Source organism: Sabethes cyaneus, chromosome 2 (assembly GCF_943734655.1).
Source record: "Sabethes cyaneus chromosome 2, idSabCyanKW18_F2, whole genome shotgun sequence".
In the NCBI taxonomy this organism is placed as follows: Eukaryota; Metazoa; Arthropoda; class Insecta; order Diptera; family Culicidae; genus Sabethes; species Sabethes cyaneus.
The window spans coordinates 92,438,589-92,461,077 of record NC_071354.1 but is presented as its reverse complement, the minus strand read 5'-3'; positions in this window follow the sequence as shown (position 1 = coordinate 92,461,077).

The window sequence follows — 22,489 nt, the reverse complement described above, 5'->3', positions numbered from 1 at the left end:
TTTCTGCTCTTACAGAATCCAAGCAATTTATTTCTCATTAAGCATTGGCTGCGTTAGAGAAACGCGCAAGAAATCCAGCATTTTGGGAACGTGAGTTAAAAAGTGTTATTTTTGACGGTTATTTGGTGATAAAACAAAACAAAACGAAAAAATCTGATTTAATCCACCTAGTGGTGAAAGGAACCTTTGTTATACGGTTTTACTTGCTATTTGAGATAGAAATCGACACGTTTGGTTTACATGAAATTTTTGGAAATTGAATAAGTTTACAAAATTTGTACCAAATAGAAGCACTTATAAATTTTGATAGTTGCTTTTCTCATGAAATTGCTGAGTAAGTTGTTACTAATGAGGGTAAGTGCAAGTAAAAGTAAGTTGTAAGATGAAATATTATTTTTTAACATATACATTGCGTAGTAAAGGTCTAGTTTATAGATGTTTGAACTCTGCAAAATCTCCTGCCATTCTATTTGATTCACAGCAATAAAGTTTTCTTGAATAAATTTCATCAATTTTTATTAACCTTCGGTTACCCACGCTGTTGTATTTTACGCAACATGTGTAGGTTTTTGAATGCCATATAAAGTTTAAAGTAAAGTAAAGTAAAGTTAGTTATAAAGTTACAAATCGTATATTACGTATACACTAACGTATATCCTTAAATAAACTTGTTATGAGCAAAATGTTAGAATTATTCAATGCATTAATACTTTAAATTGTTAGGAAGATAGATTAGCATAAACCGACATCACAAAAACGAAGCAAGTAGCATGTGAGGTGTACCGCAATTGGCCCCAAGTAGAATTTTCTCTCGTTTCTTCATATGGAAAAATGGTGTCTGTATGCAGCAAAACTACCAGCAAATGTAAAATGTTTAAAATGTATGTCTGTTGGTAGTCGAGTAATTCGGGGTCAAAATCAGGGTATTTTTTTATAATCAAAGTTCTACAGTTCCTAAACAAGCAAACATAAAGGTATACTATGTTCAGCAAAGTTGTGTATTTTTATTATTTATACAACTTTGTAATGCATGAAAAAGTCATACAACAATTACAAAAAGAGCTAAAATAGAAAAACTGATTTTACAAATCAATACAATACAATAAATAAGATTTTTCTATCTTCGCTGAAGAGATAGAAGGTCACTGTCTTTAGCAAAATTTCTTGTAATAATATGCTCTAAAAGTTTGCGGAACACATCAATGTGTTATATTCAAACTGAAGGAAAATTATTTTTTATTTTACCTTTAGGGGGATTAATCAAAATTCAGATTCTACCAGACGATAGAGCTTTCAATTTTAAGAAACTCTTCCAAAGGTTTGATAAACTTAAAACCAAGTTTTCCTAGTCAAAATTCTAGTGCGTACGTTTTTTTTGGGCTTGGGCTATTGTGCGCACGAGTAACTGTGTTATAAAAGTTGGCGCGAGTGTACGAGGGTTAATATCTTTTGATCGGTAAAACGAATTCTTATGAAATTTTGTATATATATTCGTACTGTGAAAACCTCTCGTTTGATATTCAAAATAATTGAAATTAGGTAAATTATCTTGGTTAAAATCATTAAAAATTATTGTTAATTTTGGTGTGGTGTATTCGATTGCTCATAACTTTCAAATTAAACATCCAATCAAAAAACCATTCAATAGTGATCTATCCGGCTATATTACCTGCCGAATGAAACTAATAGCGCCTAAATCGGTTTGGCCATCTCTGAGAAACAGGCGTTGTTTTAGGCTAACTTTCAAACCACTTATTTGTTTTCAATAAAAATTGGCGTGAAGTTTAGCAATAGTAAGAGCTTTCATTTGGTACTAAGATCGATGAAATCGGTTATGTGGTTCCGGAGAAAATCGTGTCACGTAATTTTCACATTTTTGCTTATAACTTTTAAACTAAAAGTCGGACCACGAAACAATTTAACAGTGATATACTATGTAATAATACCTTTCAAATAAAAGTAATAGCAGACGAATCGGTTCAGCCATCTCATACACACACACACACACACACACACACACACACACACACACACACACACACACACACACACACACACACACACACACACACACACACACACACACACACACACACACACACACACACACACACACACACACACACACACACACACACACACACACACACACACACACACACACACACACACACACACACACACACACACACACACACACACACACACACACACACACACACACACACACACACACACACACACACACACACACACACACACACACACACACACACACACACACACACACACACACACACACACACATACACACACACACACACACACACACACACACACACACACACACAAGTTGCTCATTCGTCGAACATGATCGATTGGTATATGTGACACGGCCCTCCGGGCCTTGGAACAACTTCGTGTTTTTCGACCAATTCCTAAAAAGATTGTTTCGTTGTTTTGTCGCCAGTGGGCGCTTATTGTTTTTCAAACCACGTCAGGTGGACTGCAGACCTAAAAAATGAGACGTTGTAAAGGGTATTTTTTTTAAATCTATACCTATTAAAAAGGATTTCTGTCTGTCTGTCTGTCTGTCCGTATGTTCCTTATAGAATCAAAAACTACTGAACCAATCGGCGTGAAAATTTGCATGTAGAGGTTTTTGGGGCCAGGAAAGGGTTTAGTGATGGTTAGAGACCCCTCCCGCCTCTAAGAGGAAGGGGTCCCATACAAATGAAACACAAATTTCTGCATAACTCGAGAACTAATCAAGCAAACAGAACAAAATTTGGCATGTGGGTGTTTTCGGTGACAAGAATTTATTCTATGGTAAATTGAGCCCCTCCTCTCTTTATAAGGGGAATTATAACTCCTCTCTCCTTTAAAGGAGGGGGGGGGGTCTTCCATACAAATTTCCTCATAACTCGAGAACTAATCAAGCAAATGGAACCAAATTTGGCATGTGTGTGTTTTTGGAGACAAAAATTTTTTCTATGATGAATTGGGACCCCTCCCCACTTTAGGAGGGGGGCTCCTATACAAACGAAATACAAATTTCCTCATAACTCGAGAACTAATCAAGCAAATGGAACCAAATTTGGCATGTAGGTGTCTTTGAAGGCAAGAATTTTTTATACGATGAATTAGGGCCTCTCCCGACCTTAGGAGGGGGGGGGGGCTCCTATACAAATGAAATACAAATTTCTTCATAACTCGAGAACTAATCAAGCAAATAGAACCAAATTTGGCATGTGGAGGTTTTTGGAGGCTATTTTCTATCTTCTATTTTCTCTGGTGAATTAGGACCCCTCCCCACTTTAAGAGGGGGGGCTTCTACATAAATGAAATGCAAATTTCCTCATAATTCGAGAACTAATCAAGCAAATGGAACCAAATTTGGCATGTGGGAGTTTTAGATGGCAGAAATTTTTTCTATGGTGAATTATGAATCCTTCTATTTTTAAGAGAGGGGGGGGGGGGGCTTCCATACAAATGAAATACAAATTTCCTTATAATTTGAGTACTAATCAAGCCAATGGAACCAAATTTAGCATGTAGGAGATTTTTGAGTCTTGAATTTATTTTATGATAGTTAGAGACCTCTCACCCCTGTGGTAGGGGGATAAGGACTCTCATACAAATAAAACAGAAATTTTTGCGAAACTCAAAAACTAATCGAACTCGAGAAATTCGAGATTCTTCCATAAAACATTAGTCAATAACAAGACCACAAAAACTATCTATAGCAACACCAGATCATCCAGGACGAGACGGCCGCGAGTGTTGCCGGCGACCCACTGTCGAAAGCGCCGCCCACTGGGGGGAGGCAATTCCCCGCAGAAATCACTACTGTCTAGGTTTATTTATTTTCCTAGGTCTACCTGGGTTTCCTGGAACGAGCGACAGCGAGTAAGGAGAGGATCGCGAAATGGTACTTTCCACAAAAAAGTTTTCCGTGAAATGGTACATTCCGCTTCAGGTTTTTCGCAAAATGATATTCGGCGAAATGTTGTACAATCATGGCGAATATTACTATCCGCTTTCTGGCTATGCAATGATGGGACAGGGGAGTTGTTTTCTACTTTACTGTGAGAAAAAATTGCAAATGTGTATATTAAACTACCCATTCGTTACCTCCTAAGCCTTAAACCTTAACGTAAGCAGCAAATCAGCGCATCTGGCATTTTATACTGCACGTTATTGTATATTAGCTTTTTGACTGCATAGGTGTTGGAAATTGGCATTCAAAATTGTATTCAAATTCTTCGTGTCGGTAATTAGCTGTAAATTAGCATTGTCAGCACTATAAGAAGGTTATCAGTAAAGTAGCTGTATATTTTGCCAAAATAGCATTTAAGTAGCATTTAAGGCGATTTAAGTGCTTATTGGCCCATAGTTGAATAGCATTGGTGATGCATTTATTGGTTACCTGGGATGCTTTCATAGTTACGTAACTGCCAAAATGAATCATCTAAGGTTGAACTCCTCAGAAACTTGCAAAACTCGAGATTGTGACAAAGATCATCCGAGATTCATGATTTATGTACAACATAGGTTAATTTGTGGCAATACGAAGTTTGTCGGGTCAGCTAGTATTCTAAATATATAGGGGATAATATTGGATGGTATATTCTGATTATAATTTAAGTGCCTTTTCCCTATTTTTTTCAGTTGATTTATTATGCCAGAAACGATAAGAACTTGAACTTGAATGAGTGAGCTTGAAGTATTTTATCCAAATTAACATACGTTCAACTGGATAAAATGATGAAGAAAACTTCTGTAAGCCCGAATAAGAGTGAAATATTTTGGTATGTTCATTGCGTAATTAAATATATGGTTCGGTGCGACCATAGACGATCTAAGCGGTTCGGTACGATCGTTGATAAGTTAAAAGATTCGGTACGATCATTGTTGAATGAAGTACTGTGAACCCCTGCTGGTATGACCTTCTTTAGTTTAGTATTTTCAATATGAACCTAGGTAATATGAATTCGTTCATATTAAAAATGGTCCAACGTCATAAACAATTGACATTTAAGTTGACCGAACAAAATGAAAAGGGACAAAAAAGTAATAAGTTTCCTCTTGCTCATCAGGTTTGGCAATGTAGCTCATATGCAATTTACGTCTGTCCAGCACCTAAAATAGACCGGTTTAGTCGGAATTGTTGAGCAGATTTCCAATCATGTACAATCCGGTGCTTAAGAATTCACGCACATTGTTTTCGTCATATTAAAACAACAAATTCATAAGGTGCGCGTCTTGCGCGTATGTGAAAATGAATAGAGTTACCAACTATTCAAATTAAAAATGAATTGGTGTAATCTAAATCAGGTATTATCCATATTAGAGGGGGTCCACGGTATATGGTTCGGTACGATCATTTATGAGTAAAATAATTTGGTGCAATCGTTATTAAATGAAGCATATGGTTCGGAATTATTCAGCAATATACATGTATGTACATAAGTAGTTATACGGGTTTAAGCCAATGATTTATTTGGATTTTTGGCAGATAAAATGGATGATCCATTCATTTTGAACAGATCTTTATAGCTGCATTGGACTCTAAGAAACTGCAATGTATTTATGTGCCATTTATAATGAATAGCATGGAACTATTTTTTTCCTCTTCCGGTATTACCGTGTTCAGTATATCAGGATGTTAATAAAGTCTGCTTGGAAATTCCTTACGATTTCTTGGGCTATCGATGACAGCTTTCGTAACAAGATCTGGAAGAGTTTTTTTTCTAGTAACAATTACTTGTTGGTATTCCTTATTCAATCTGTCATTCCGTACTCTACGGTTCTACATTTTGCCTCAACTACTTCGAGGCATGAAGCACCTAACTCTACTTCGCGTAGGTGCATAATATGGAATTCTATCGGCGATTTGTACGTCGTTACCCTACCGACCTGGGCATTCTTGTCATCGATGACAATCTTGATGTGCCATGGCGAATACCAGACGTACGTGTCGACTACCGGTGTTTAGAATACCGTCAGGTCTACCTACGTGTGGACAGTACGCATTGACGATGCAGCAGGAGGTGCTAGTGGAACAAGGAATCTGAGCGAAGCGGAATTGAACCGCAGCGTTGTCTAAGCAGGGCCTCTTAGCTTCTCAATTAGACCATCAATTACGAACCTAATCGAACTCGTAAACTACCGCTAATATCATCATTTTCTGCAGTGACAGGTTGCTGCATTGGTGACGTTCTAGCCCAGTACAGTGGTGGCCAGGCATAGGCATGGCGCGGGCCAAACGAGATCGCCCCATGATATCGCGGGCCGCAAATCCCTCTGGTCATTCCTGCGCAAAACAAAACGCAAAATATGCGTCAATAAAAACCATTTAGAATTACCACAAGATTTAAGCCGGAAAGCATTCGGAACTACCAACTGCACGAGGCATTACGACTGATTTGAGTGACCCCTGTGTCATCAAAAAAGTTACTCATAAGTCCACCATCTCTCTCAAATCAGTCCGCGGGCCGCACAAAACATTTTGAATTCAGCCGATCAATCTGAGTCAGACGCTGGGCTGAGCCGTTCCTAACAAGGCATATAGACGCTCACTAAGTAAAAAAAATGATGTTCCAGTATACAGCAGAATCACTGTCAAAAACCTTTCCTGATACAGGGCCAGAAGCTCAAGACTGACAAGGTTATTCTTCGTGCCAAAACTCAAGCGTTCGCATTTGTGTTCGCTTTGTTGTTATTACACATCGTAGTTACAACTGTTATGTGCCACCAGGTTCTCACTCAGGTTGGTCGTGTCCTGGCTCCTGGCTGGCACCACGTAGAGGTAGGGATAAGACCTGTTCTAACTTAGATGGATGAGCACAGTAATCTCGGGTTTAGGGCTTAGGACTAAGTGTCTGAACCGTTTGTGGGTTATCCCTAAAGCCGTGAAGTAGAATTGCCAAATCGAAGCTCCACGGTGCGGCCAACTAATGCAGCCGAGATGGTTTTTACACGGGTACTGGACGACATACATCAAAGATAAATTGCTTGCTCGGTTGTATGGCTTGCCGCGTTATTTTGTGGAAACAATAGGTTGCTCAAGTGAATGTTCTTGGTTTTTTTCTGTACAAAGTTCGTTGACTCATACGGCGTTTTTACCTAATTTTCTAAGAAAAATAGCATAATAAAGCTACCATTGCTCAACATGGCACCAAACGTGCACACTCTTCATGAACTATTTACAGCAGTCCCCCGATAAAGGCAGCGGGTGGTGCTGTACGCAAACCGCGATTTTTAAATGTCTATCTATCTATACCTATAAAGAAGGATTTCTGTCTGTCTGTCTGTCTGTCTGTCTGTCTGTCCTGTGTTCCTTATAGAATCAAAAACTACTGAACCAATCGGCGTGTAAATTTGCATGTAGAGGTTTTTGGGGCCAGGAAAGGTTTTAGTGATGGTTAGAGACCCCTCCCCCCACTAAGAGGGGGGGCTCCCATACAAATGAAACACAAATTTCTGCATAACTCGAGAACTAATCAAGCAAATGGAACCAAATTTGGCATGTGGGTGTTTTCGGTGACAAGAATTTATTCTATGGTAAATTGAGACCCCTCCCTCTTTATAAGGGGAATTATAACTCCTCTCCCCTTTAAGAGGGGGGGCTTCCATACAAATTTCCTCATAACTCGAGAACTAATCAAGCAAATGGAACCAAATTTGGCATGTGAAGGTTTTCGAGGGCAAGAAAATTTTCTATGTTGAATTAGGACCCCTCCTCACTTTAAGAGGGGGGGCTCCTGTACAAATGAAATACAAATTTCCTCATAACTCGAGAACTAATCAAGCAAAAAGAACCAAATTTGGCATGTGGGTGTTTTCGGTGACAAGAATTTATTCTATGGTAAATTGAGACCCCTCCCTCTTTATAAGGAGAATTGTAACTCCTCTCCCCTTTAAGAGGGGGGGCTTCCATACAAATTTCCTCATAACTCGAGAACTAATCAAGCAAATGGAACCAACTTTGGCATGTGAAGGTTTTCGAGGGCAAGAAAATTTTCTACGGTGAATTAGGACCCCTCCCCACTCTAAGAGGGGGGGCTCCTGTACAAATGAAATACAAATTTCCTCCTAACTCGAGAACTAATCAAGCAAATAGAACAACATTTGGCATGTGGGTGTTTTTTTGGTGACAAGAATTTATTCTATGGTGAATTGAGACCCCTCCCCTCTTTATAAGAGGAATTATAACTCCTCTCCCCTTTAAGAGGGGGGACTTCCATGCAAATTTCCTCATAACTCGAGAACTAATCAAGCAAATGCAACCAAATTTGGCATGTGAAGGTTTTCGAGAGCAAGAAAATTTTCTATGGTGAATTAGGACCCCTCCCCACTTTAAGAGGAGGGGCTCCTGTACAAATGAAATACAAATTTCCTCATAACTCGAGAACTAATCAAGCGAATTGAACCAAATTTGGCATGTGTGTGTTTTTGGAGAAAATTTTTTTATCAATGATGAATTGGGACCCCTCCCCACTTTAGGAAGGGGGGTCCTATACAAACGAAATACAAATTTCCTCATAACTCGAGAACTAATCCAGCAAATGGAACCAAATTTGGCGTGTAGGTGTTTTTGGAGGCAAGAATTTTTTCTGTGATGAATTAGGACCTCTTCCCACATTAGGAGGGGGGGCTCCAATACAAAAGAAATACAAATTTCCCCATAACTCGAGAACTAATCAAGCAAATAGAACCAAATTCGGCATGTGGAGGTTTTTGGAGGCAAAAATATTTTCTACGGTGAATTAGGATCCTTCCATACTTCAAGAGGGGGGGCTTCTACATAAATGAAATACAAATTTCCTCTTAATTCGAGAACTAATCAAGCAAATGGAACCATATTTGGCATGTGGGTGTTTTTGGAGGCAACCATTTTTCCCATGATGAATTAGGACTTCTTACCTTTTTAGGAGGGGGGGGGGGGCTCCCATTCAAACGAAATACAAATTTGCTCATAACTTTAGAACTAATCAAGCAAATGGAACCAAATTTGGCATGTGAGAGTTTTAGATGGCAGAATTTTTTTTCTGTGGTGTATTACGACCCCTTTCCCTTTTAAGAGGGTGGGCTCCCATACAAATGAAATACAAATTTCCTTATAATTTGAGTACTAATCAAGCAAATGGAACCAAATTTAGCATGTAGGAGATTTTTGAGTCTTGAATTTATTTTATGATAGTTAGAGACCTCTCACCCCTGTGGTAGGGGGATATGGACTCTCATACAAATAAAACAGAAATTTTTGCGAAACTCAAAAACTAATCCAACTCGAGAAATTCGAGACTCTTCCATAAAACATTAATCAATAACAAGACCACAAAAACTATCTATAGTAACACTAGATCATTCAGGACGAGCCGGTCGCGAGTGTTGCCGGTGACCCGCCGTCGGAAGCGCCGCCCACTGGGGGGCTTGCAAAACTCGAGAAGTGACAAAGATCATCCGAGATTCATGACTTATGCACAACACAGGTTAATTTGTGGCAATACGAAGTTTGTCGGGTCAGCTAGTTAATCAATAAAGTTGAATTTTGGTACCTACATTGATAGGACCTGGTGTAACCGAACGGGTGACAACTAAAATTTTGGAATTTTTTCAAAGCCCCTATACTCAACAACAAACGAGCTCAGAGAGAAATGAGAGTATGTATGTGTTAGCGCTTTCTCTCTCTCTTTCTCTCTCTCTCTCTTTCCTCGTTTTGACAATATTTGTTTATACTTGTACAGTTTTGCTGAAAATGGCGTCGAAACAAGAAGTATTTCGGGAGCGCGTTGTACACTTCTACGAGTTGCCGCAGAAATCTCGGCAAAAAGTATACGGTACAACATTTAAAAAGCAAATATGTTGCAGCTTCGATTGTTCACCATATCTTAAGATGCCCAACAACTATTCGCAAGCAAGGTAGTGGAAGACCAGCTAAAATTATGGACGCAGAAGGACATCGTTCTCTTTCTTGTGCCTTCAACAACAGGCTCTCTGGTTTGGCTATCAATTAAGATGTGCTCCAGACGAATGTTTGACGAAACTTTTGATCCCGTTTTTACAAAAACATCATGCAGATGGACAATACGTAGTTTGGTCGGATATTGCATCATCGCAATACGCCAAAAAAACACAATAGTTCCTGAATACGATCCCATTTGTACTAAAAAACTACGACTCGACAAATCTGTCTTAGTGCACCCAACCGTAGAATTCTTCGGGATTTTAAGTTCCTTGGTGTACAAAAATAACTGGAGAGCCACGAATTGCAAACAGTTGATTGGTAGAATCAAGAGATGCATTCGTAAAGTTGACATGGTGGCCGTACAACGCTTCTGTTCCAACATCAAAAGGAAGCTTCGCCGAACAGCCGATTACGCACCGTTTTCAAATGTTCACTATTTTTTTGCAACAATGGATAATGTACCTTTAATTTCGGTAAGTCAGATCTTCTTCATGTAGCTTTTTCTTTTTTTGACAGCTTGAGAAAAAAATCCAAAATTTTAGTTGTCACTCGTTAGTCAACTACCGAAAATCAACTTTATTGGTTAATTGACAGTTATGATATCGGGATGGGCATGTAGCACCACCTATCGGCTTATTCGGAGAATTCCTGTATTCGAAGGAAACGTAAATAGAATAGCATTTTTATTTGATCTCAAATTGACTTACCTTTTCATTGTTCACTGTAGTAATACCGTGGCTACTGCGTACAACTGAGGATACTTGGAATTTTACTGTAATCACCAGTCCCAAGTGAATCCATCACATGCTATTGGATTCGTTTTCTATTATATAATAATAGAAGTCCACTGTCCCAGTCTTTTTGTGAATTTCCGTGTAATCGTCTACAAAAATTGCGTGACCTTTGATCCTATCTAGCGGTATGATGCTCTACATGTTCCTAGTGTCGATAGGATTGTAGCATCGACCACGCTTTTGTGCTGCTTTTGTTAAGACTTTCCTAAGAAGTCAACTTAAGTAGAAAGCCAAAAGTCAGACCAAAGGTATTTTTGGAAAAATACCTGACACAGAAGATTTCTATCAGCTAATGTTAGCAGGACGTGTCCGCCAGCGTTGCATCGTTGCTATAAACAGTACTAGGAAAACGGAACGGGAAACAAAAGTTACTCATATGCTGGTGTAGCACTATAAACGATAATCATAAATAAATTATAGTGTTAGCAACCCTGCTCGGATGTCGCCCGGTTGTCCGTACCGTACAAACGAGGCCGCTTTGGAAAGGCTGGTCCAGTCCGGAAAGAGGCTGAATAATTGTGTGATGTCCGCTCGTGTAGAGCACCGAGGCGTGACGAATTTTCCGCCACACTAGATATCGTCCACAGTGTAGGTGGTATTGCTACAACATGATGCTCGCTCGCTTGCCGTTGTGTAGGTGCGAACGAGTTGAATCGATTTGTGAAAATTCTCACTCGTGGTCACTGCCAGTGCGATGGGTTTGTCCTTTGGAACAAAACCCAACAAACAACAACGGTAGGGTAGGCTATAGGCAAAACGTTCCACACGGTAACGCTGCGTTAATGGAATAGAATATGTAGCTGGCCGATGATGCCGGGCCGGGGTTACAGGTTCATCCGTGTCATCCTCCGTGCGGTTGCAAAGTTCACCAACCCAGTGAAGAATGTTAGCAGAACACGAGAAGAGATTAATTTTGTTTTGCTACCGAATTTAATTGAGACTAAAAGCTGTAATAAGATTAGGCAAATATTTCTAACAAGGGTAGCAATGCGTGCTAGTTTGCTCGTATGTGTCCGCAGGGTGTTTACGCTGGAGCTATTCTGAACTGTATGGATCGGTAAGGTGACTGCAGCGCAGGGTGAGATTTAATTGGTTTCTGAGAAAAAGGATAGGTTGTGGGTAGGCTCCTCCACTGTGATAAGCTTTTAATTGGGAGTGGCGCTTACATTAGTCTCGAATCGGACGAGTAAATCCAGACTTGGATTAGACCTTTCCAGTGGATTTGGGCTTCATTTGAGAATTGATTAACGGGATTGATTGTGTGTTGTGAATGGAATTATATTTTAGATTGACAGCTCGTTTAGGGCATTATTATAGTTATTGTCAAGATTGTGGATACTGTGAAGGCTTTTCAAATATAAATTACAAAAATCTGATAAACTGGATGTTTGTAAAAGACGGCATGTATCTACAGTAAATTACTATGACGCTTACTTGCAAAGCCAGGAAATGGGTTGTGGTCTTTCAAAACCCTACTAGACATTCCGCGATTTTTGTACTGAAAATTCATGTTTGAAAATTCATGTTGTAGCTTCATTATACATTTCTTCATTATTTTCTAGCATAAAGCGTACTCTAACCTTATCTTTGCAGCATCAACATCATGATGTGATTGAATGAAACCCATGATGGTGTTGCCGTATGAAGCCATTATTGTTAAACCATAGACAGCAACATCAATAAGCAAAAAAAAAAAAACACTTCACTGCTAGGTTCATCCTAGTATCCTAGACTTTTTAATTGAGCTTTCAACTCCTGTTCCAGGAAACGTAATCTCGTGACCTGCGTTTGATCTTCCGCTTACCAGTGCTTATAGTTTGTACACAATGGCCGACCGCATTCCCGTCGAGATGAACTGAAAGCTACGATTTCTCGCTTGGTAGAGAGTAGAACCAGTCGGTGACACGTCGTCGATGCGCTGCTGCATTCGTCAGGTGCATATGCCAGTTCAATGTACCGTGTCAATTTGGTTTCAGCCTAGCCAATCTCTGTAGCGGAAGGGAATTTTTGATGACGGCGAATGCTGCCATATGCGACTCTTCATTCTGCACTACAGCCTTGGCATCTTTTTCTGGCGTTAGCTTGGTGCCGGTGTGCAGTCGGTAACAATCTTTTTTTTTTCACACGAGAATTTTCCAATTTCCTGTACTGCTCGACGATGCTTCCGCTTTGGTGCTGTCCAACAGCAGGGTGGAATTGGATTGGATATGCTTGAGGTGAGCGTGTAGAAACTGGTGTGCATCCTTCCAGCTGAGAATGGAATGCGGATAAAAGGAAAATATAAAGCTACATTAAAAGCGGTTGGTGTTCGTTCGATTCAGCATCGGTACGATTATAGGCATTTCCTTCCGGATGAAGGAACACATTGTTATTCTACTGCTGGTAGCAGAATAGTATTAACAGTTTACTGCTTTTTCTGGAATGAGTCCTTTCCGCTGCATACGAAAAATTTAGTTGAAAGTTATATTTTTGGTGTCCTCTCACTTCAGTTTAGTTTACAGAGTTTGGTTTTGTTTAAAAGTTGATGAAGATTTACGTTTTCGCAGTCAAAAACTCATTATGATTTACTTGAAAATCGTCTACTTGTAATAGATACGGAAGAATGTGCCAATTTGTTGGAAAGCGGAATCTGTCTAAACAATATAGGTATAAAGAGCAGAAATAAACAATATGACTGACTTATTTCTTTCAATATAAAACTTTAGGTATTTGGTTGCAACTTTCATCCGATGATTTAGATTCACTATTGAAATTGAATTGAACTGGATTGACGTATGAAAAACGAAAGTGATGCTTCAAGTGATTAATTCAAATTAAATATTGATTATTGGTCGTTTCATATACATATTAGTTTTAATATGAATTTTCAATATTTACAAAATATTTCAAAATGAGTAAGTTGTTTTGGGGTTGAATCGAGTACTTTCGTACTTTATCATCTTGGACTTTTCTAACGAACACATTTCAACCACAAATGACAGGTTCTATCGTGCGATTCATTCACCGAAATGCATTTTTTTATCATTGCTATTTATGCTCCAACATCTGTTTTACTCTCCAGGATGAAGAATCTTGAAAGCGCAATATACACACCAATTTGTTGAGCCCCATACAACGTTTCCCAATTATTTGATCTAGGAATTGGGATAGCGAACAGATGGATAAAATAAATTGCGTTTGCTCGCTGATTGACATAGAGTCACTCTCGGTCAAGTACCTGAAATTTTCGACATTCTGTCAGCACGTCTATCAATTTAGTCTGTCTCAAAGTTATCGAGTCATCAATGTAGGGGAGGGTTGCCACATGCACAGATTAACAGATATTTGAAAGAAATTGCCTGTACAGAATCTGTATGCATAGAATACAGATTTTCGCCAAATTACACAGATCAAACATATTTTTGAGCTTTTACATGAGAGTGAAAGAGACGGAAATAGTCAGCAAAATGACTCTCTATCTCTTTCACTCTCATTGTTTTGCATTGGACAGATTTTTGCACAGATATTTTTCCTCGCCGTACAGATTGTCAGATTTTTCCAACAAAAAACGCAGAATTATATGTGGCATCCCTGGAGGAGCCCAAGTAACACAATTGGTTTTATATAAGAATTGATAACTGATTTGAAACAAAGCTAATTGTTGACCTTTCCTTTTCGCATACTTATTTAAAACCACTGAAAAAGCGCAAGCAACGAGCTAAAACATGTTTGTGAAATATTTCAAAGTGACGCCGATGCGTTGCATGGTTTTTGTACTACCAACAAAAAAGCGCAAATAACTGTTGAAGGGATTTTTTTTTCTGACATTTCCCTGAAGTTATGTATTTACAAGCAAAATAATGTCAGATATTTTTTGCGTGATAGAATGCCTAAAATATATTTCGGTAATTCATCAATCAATCAAAGCAATATTGTAGCGTTCAATCTAAACTAAAGTGCGATTTTAAATTTATTGTAAACTTTGCCATTCTACTTCCATAAAATTTATGCGCTCAAGAAATGCTTTGATAAGGAAAAATTGAGTGAAGTTGAAATAAATATAATTTTTTGACGATCTCATAAAACATGCTAATCTCTGTGAAATACATATTTATACATAAAATCGTTCTACGACACAAAAATAATAATCTATTTCATCATATATTTGCGCAGTTATCGGCCATATTTATAAAAGAATGCATACAAATGGGCACACCGATAGCCGAATTATTCGAAACCAGTGAAAAGCTTTACTGTATGAAATTTGTTTTGCATTATCATACAACATGATACAACTAATGCAAAGTTAATTTTTATTTGAAAACGAACTTAAATTGCGTCCAAAAGATACTCGGAAAACACATAAATTGGAGCATTGCAAGCAATGCAAAATATTCCATTGTTGCGAAAATGTGTCAAAGTTATTGATCTGCGCTGTACTCATCGTCATTGTTTCGCTCGATTGTCAATGCTGGCAATGAGGTTGCCAATAAACATCGTTATAACAGAATTTGTTATATTTTTGATCAGACAAAATAAGGAGGCTAACAGAATTATTACAAGTTTTGTTCTTATATCAAAATTTGTTATAATATGCCTTGTTAAAGAGCAACTCCAGCTCAAATAGTAAAACGGTTTGTCTCGACTATTTTTGATTGCAAGGAAATTTTGCTAATACATTGGAACCACGCATGGATTCATTTTCCATGAAATATATTTTTTCGTCAAGAGTAACTTTTAAAAAGGGTGTATTTAGAAATGCGATTATTTTTTTCGAAAAATCCTATCTCGAAAACTACTTATTTTATGCAAATGACGTTAAAGGAAAAATTGTAAATTAATTGTATTCTAAGAAAAAATTATACTGAAAGAAAAAGCTTTACAAATAGGATGCTGGATGGCTTCGTCTACGGCAGGTCTTCGTCTACTTTCCCGACATAGGCACAAAAACAAGTATTATATCTAACTTTGAGGTGAATTGTATTTAAACTAATACTTGGCATCAATACTTATGTATTGACCCTTAGTAATCGACAAAAGGTAATGTAAGAAAACCACTATTTTCACCATTTTTAAAAAAAATAACTATCCTTTTGGTTTTACTATCCGCTTTGAATATGACGAAGAGCATCAGCAGCACATCAACCGATTATGTGGAGTAGAAACATCAATATCTAAGCTCTAATTCAAACCATTCGTACTGTTTTTGTGCCAGTGAAGTAATTTGCGGTTTCGTCACTAACGAGAATGACATTAGCTGCGGATCGTTTATGTAGGAGTGAGAGGGGAGCAAAGAGTGGAGGAGGAGATCCGGGAGTTTGAAATTTGATATTGTTGATATTATACCTACTGCAAACAGCCTCAGCGAGGGCCCCAGCTAATGTCAAAAAATCTTTGTATGTGTGCGTGGTGGAATACTTCGTTGAATAGCTCATGAACACGGCATAACTAATACATGCATAGATATCTGTTAACCGTTATGTGTGCGACAAAAATAACACCTTTAGCAGGGCGACAAGGGTACCCGGGTACCTAAAATTGATATTGTTATAACATCAACAATTTTAAACCGATTTTGATGAAATAGGTGTCATTTGATTCGTTAATTTATCTAGTTTTGAATTCTTCGGCTATTTGGCCATTAAAAGACATACGGGGCCCGAAAATCCGGAATTCCGACAGAGTGTCCGCTGTGAGGTAGAGAACTGGTTGTATTGCAGGAAAATCAGTCATGCGGATATAAAAACTCTAAAAATTCATACAATGAACTATTTCATATAATGAGATGAATCAGGTTGGTCATTCCGGAGTAGGTTCCTGTGGGGTCATGGGTGGCCAGTTTAGGATTGGAGGTAAAACCCAGCAATATGGGTATCAAAGTTCTTGGAATTAGTTCGGTAGGTGATATTTTTTACATTTCGTTGTATTTTGATTGGTTATTTCGAAAATGGTTTCTACAGGGGTCACAGATGATACCGCGGGATTCAAGATAATGCTTAGCATTTTCAGAACAGTTTAAAACGTAGAACCATCCGTTATACATTTGGAACCAGTTCCGAAATTATTAATCAATACTAAACTGGCCATATCAGTTCAAAACATCTAAAAGATCCGCTAAACCAATTCTAATATTGGATTAGGCACCCAACTGGCCATCTGTAACCCTACAGGGACCCAATTCTGGAATGGCCAATGCGATCTAAAGTCACCAATTTATATAATAAGATGAAAAAAGGGTCCACAATGTCAAGTTCAAAACTAATAGCTTTACTGAAGGCTGATATTCTTTCAAAACAAGCGGCTTCCCGCGTTTTACCGGACGTTGCTCCGGAATTACCGATTCCCGGGAACTACATGTCATTTGATGGCCAAATGCGTTATCTGATCAAAACTAAATAAATGTACGAATCAAATGCCACTGGTTTCATCCAAATCGGTTCAAGATAGCCAAAGTTATGAACATAACAAATCATGGGTACCCGGGTACCCTTGTCGCCCTCCTACGTAATAAAAAAATTCAAGTGCCTCTCATGGCTAACCCCTTTTATGGATATGCACCAAAAAATCCTCAATTACTTAAGATCAACGAGTTTTACGATGTCGCAAAATTTCAAAAACGTATGTTTTAAATTGAATGAGTTATAACTATTTTAAAACTGAAAAGGTACCCGGGTACCCTGTTGCACACATAACGGTTAACAATTGTGTTTGTCCATGATGGACGAAAGCAAAACTTCGCCATGACGAAGTAAAGTTTCTGTATGACGAACTGCTGCTGAACAAGAAAATTTGTGTCTGCAAAAAATGTAAATTTCAAAATATTTTATCTGTCTAAATTGGTGTGTAGGCGAGAAGTGAAAGTTTTATCTTTTGCCAAAAACTTGAGTGCGTGTGTCTATAATTCTTTGAAAATTTCGAAATAATGTGTGAATCATGATTACGTATGACGAGGTTGCTCCGCAACCTTACGCTGCTTTTTTTGTAAAACTAAAATAAAACTCTACGCATAATTTTACGCAAATTCTACGCAAAATTTTAAACAAATTAGGCCATTGCAAATCATATTTAAAGTTTTTGTCACCCCCCCCCCCTTGGAAATTGGCTTGAAAAATCGGGGGGCAAAAAAATAATTTGTAGGATATGAGTCAAATTTCTTTTTACAAAATCAATTGTCTGTGGGCTCTACAGTCTGAAAACCTCGAAAAATGAGTCTCCGAGTTGAATTAACGCTTCTAGCACGAAACAGAAATGGAAATTCGAACAATGGAATTTCCGAAAATCGTCCAAAAAAAATTTTCCTTCGTTTTTGTCTTTTTTCGTATATTTTTGCATAGAAAATAATAACGTATATATTATAAGCAAGAATAGATTCGGTTTTCACGTTTAAACCTTAAATAAAAATTTTTAAAATCCATGTTTTTTTTGCTCGATTGGCTAGCAACATTCACTTTGTTTTTTTTCGCCCCCCCCTTCAGTGGCCGAACACCGGAAGAACAAAAACTTTATAAAATATTTGTAATGGCCTTATGTGACATAAACTTTTTTCGAAGGTTGTTCTCAAGTTAGGCTTATACAAATTTGGAAAAAAGTTTATGTCCTGGTCTCGAAAAATTGTTCAAGGGGGGGGGCAAGAAAAAAATAATTAACTCAAACCTTCAATAACTAAACAAAGGAGAAGAAACCAGTGTTTATTCATCCAGATTAATAAAAGTTTAATACAAAAAAGTTGACAGTACTTAAATTTTAGTCCAAACCAAAACAACTTTCAAAATTTTTTGATCCAAGCACATAATGTATTCTGCTAGAGATGAATCAACTTGTAAATAGTGGATTGCTAAAGGATCACCTTAGCGAGCCATAAATGTGTAACTTGACCTTCATTTGAATTTTGCTTTTTACTTGCATATCACTCGGATAGTTACCTTGTATTTTAGAATAATCCAAATCTGTGTCACTTACTAGTTCAGAACTCGGTAACCACGAAATAGTATCGGAATCTAATCTTCTCGTAAAAATGGCAATTTAGGTCCCTACAACTTTTTTACTTGGAACGCTTGCGCAATGCTACTGACATTTTTTAAGAAAAACAATCACTCACATCATTCACGTTTGAAACCGCTTGTTTCTTGGTCAACCTTTTAGTCATATGAATATCAGTCCATTCCTAAGCTGATGCTAGTTCTCAACAATAACGTGTTTATCTTTGATATATTAAGGATGCAAACGCACCACTATCAGAAGCGATTGTCATTGTTTGACTAATAGCATTAGTCCAGTCCGGTGCTGCACTTCGGATGAAGTGCAGTACTGCGCTGGGAGCTGTTTTTCAAATATCAGGGTTTCCAACAGCCCTCTGTCGAAGAACCTTGAACTTTAATTGAAAAATGCCGGACATCGGCATAACAGGTGTTTCGAGTCTTTTTTCTGTGCCACAGAATCGACATACATAAATCACCTTGCAGTTTCCCTATAAGCTTCAAATGATAGCGGTTTGGACAATGTCCTGTTATAAGATCAGTATAAATGCTTAGATCTTTCTTCGAAAGCTTTAGGATTTTACGAATCATTGAAATGTTTGGAGAGATAAACTGTTTCGACTGCCTAGCAATGAAAGTGTTATTCCAATTTAATTCCACTTTCGCACATTTCCATACTAAAACTCCATTTTTTAAGCAGAAGCAGATAAAACTAAATATAAAAGCCATATAACTTAACATGACTTGATTTGATGGAATGGTCGAGGCCACCGTTAATCCCAATGGTAATCACAACATGACAATAGTCTGAAAAGATTCGAACAGTTCAGTGACATCCTTTCTGCATGGTAAAAAATTGTATCTTGAAGTTTTTCGTCCCTTACATCCAAAATTAGGGTAGGTACGTGGACAAAACTGAATAAAACGATCAATTTGGAGCCCTGAAAGCACCGAAAGGTGATGTTCCGGAGTGTTTAATTTGTTGTATTTCTATTTTATTCTTATCTACTACCTATGACAGCAAATATCTCCGTCAAAAGTTTCAAAAATTTCACTAATACTATGTTTAGTTGATTGATACCTCAATCTAATTCGGTTCTTTTTAAGCAAGTTGAATTAAAATGGAACAAAATTTAAAGTGAATGGAGCCAAAAGTCTTATTACAAGCCCCCAATTTTCGGCGTCGGAACTTAAAGGTTAAGCACAATAGTCGCCTGTGACCTGTAGCAGGAATCAGAAAGCTTAGATGGTGTAGGATAGTTGATCGAGACTAACGGGAGAATTACTTCAACTTTGCATGGATTGGGTAATTTAGAGATGTAAACTCGTTGAATCGTAAAAATCTGCCTACCATTAAAAAATGCAACATTATTCCACTTTATTTTTTTGCCCCTTCAAATTTCGAAAATTTTTGAAGGGGGGGGTGACATAAACTTTTTTTCAAATTTGTATAAGCCTTATTGCAAATGTAAAATCTAAATAATACGTATCAGAATAATTCTACGCGAAGTATCCGAGATGTAACCGACCTTCACGGATTTGGACCGAATTTTGTCAGATTGTTCGGTTTAGGTCAGAATATAAAAGTCCTAAATTTGGTGCCGATTGGTCCGCCCCACTATTAATACGAGCAACAACTAGCAACATGCGACATTTGGATGTATTTTGAGCCGATTTGGACATTCCGGAACATCCGGCATTGGTTCTACCTACCGGAACACAAAAGTGGTCATTTGGAATTCTTTTCGAAAATATGGCAAATGGGGTGTGAAAATGTCCAGATCGGCTCAAAATGTCCACTAAAGAGCTCGTATTGAAAAATTCTGTGATTTGTCAATACCCCATTTGCCATATTTTCGAAGAGAATACCAAATGGCCACTTTTGAGTTCCGGTAGAACCGATGCCGGATGTTCCGGAATGGCCAGATCGACTCGAAATACAAATAAATATGCACTAAAGAGCTCGTGTTGAAAAATCCTGCCATTTGGTACCCCATTTGCCATATTTTCGAAGAGTATACTAAATGACCACTTTTGAGTTCCGGTTGAACTGACAACAGGATAGTGTAAAAGTCATTATTAGTGACTAAAAATAAAATGAATAACTTTTGCGCAGTCAATTAAGCAGATTTCTAATTTTATTTCATCTGTTACTTATGACGTCAAAAAAAATCCCACCGCGATCTGGAATATCTTCGGGAAAATGAAACCATAATTTACCAGCATATTTTTTCATAAAAGGCCAATCTAATGTGGTTCTTGTTGCTGCTTGTTGCTTAAAAATCGATTGCAAATCAGTGGAGGAGATAGAGCCAAAAGTATAACTGAAAGTACCTTCATTTTTGATGTCGGGAACGTAAAGGTTAAAGTGATGCAACACTGATAAAACGGATTCGAACTTCTTCTTGATTACGGCTTTGGACCGAACGCTTTTTATCTATATATAGCTAGCCCGAATCAAAAATTGACAATTGTTATGAGTTCAATCCCGGTTGAAGGAGGAGCAATTTTTGAAAATGTATGAAAGTTTTTTTCTGTGCTATTTGTGAATGTTCTCGAAAATAGTTGTACTATTTATGACAATTTCGTCCAAATAAAATGTTGATATAGCAGATAAAGGCAAAGACGTTTTTGTTATATTTTAACAAAATTATAATAAAATCTGTTAGAAATATTACAGCAAATTTTGATATAATTTTGTTCTAAACATAACATTTGTTATATATTTGCTACAGCTGCGTAGAAGTTCTTATGGAATTTTTGATGTTTAAACTACTAACGAGACCAAAATTACAACAAATCATGGTAGAAAACCCGAATTAATCCACCAAGCGGCATGACCTGGCCTTTCTGCTAGATCATTTTTTTATTTCTTAGTATCTGAATATGTATCTATAATTCAGTTAGCCATATTTTTAAACTTCAATTTGCTGCGAGCAACTATTGTATTTTCCTTCAATGAATCCAGAATGAATATATGTAGTAAATCAATAATTCAAAAACCGAGCTGGAATGAAAGAAATACTGCAAAAGTAGCGCCACAAACATTTTCAATTGCGGTTAACAGTAAGAGAAGAAAATTACGATTGAAATGTTTCAGAGCACTTCCTGCTTAAAACGCTAGAGAAAGAGCCAGTTTTGTTTCGACTATTTTTAATTGAAATGAAATTTTGCTGATGTGTTGGAGGATAAGGATTTAATCTCAAAAACTATGTATTTGTTCAATATGATGTCAATGGAAAAGTTGCCGGAAATTAAGTGCATGTTCAATAAAAAATCACACTGACAGAAAAAACTTCAAGATTTCATGAAAAATCATGATAAAGATCTAATTTTACTTTCTTTCAATAAAACTCAAACAAAATTAAAATCTACGTATAATTTTGAGCAAAATATGTCATATAAACGTTTTTCTTGGGCCTAGCCGTTCTCAAGTTATTGTTAATTCAAGTTAATGTTAAAATCTAAAAATTATGTCCTAGGGTAATTCTACGCGAGGTATCCGAGAACCATGTAATCGACCTTTACGGATTTAAAGTAAATTTTGCCAGACTATTCGTTTTAGGTCAAAGAACAAAAACCCAAAATTGGCACCCACGGTTAATGGGGGCACGTCCTTTTCACAGAAAAGAGGTATTTGTTAAACCCTCTTATTATCTTTTGCTTATATCTCCGGAAATATTTGGTTTAATAAAAAATCATCTTCACATTTCCAAAGAAAATTGACCAAGAAATCCTAAAAAATATTATTTTTTTAACGGCAGTGC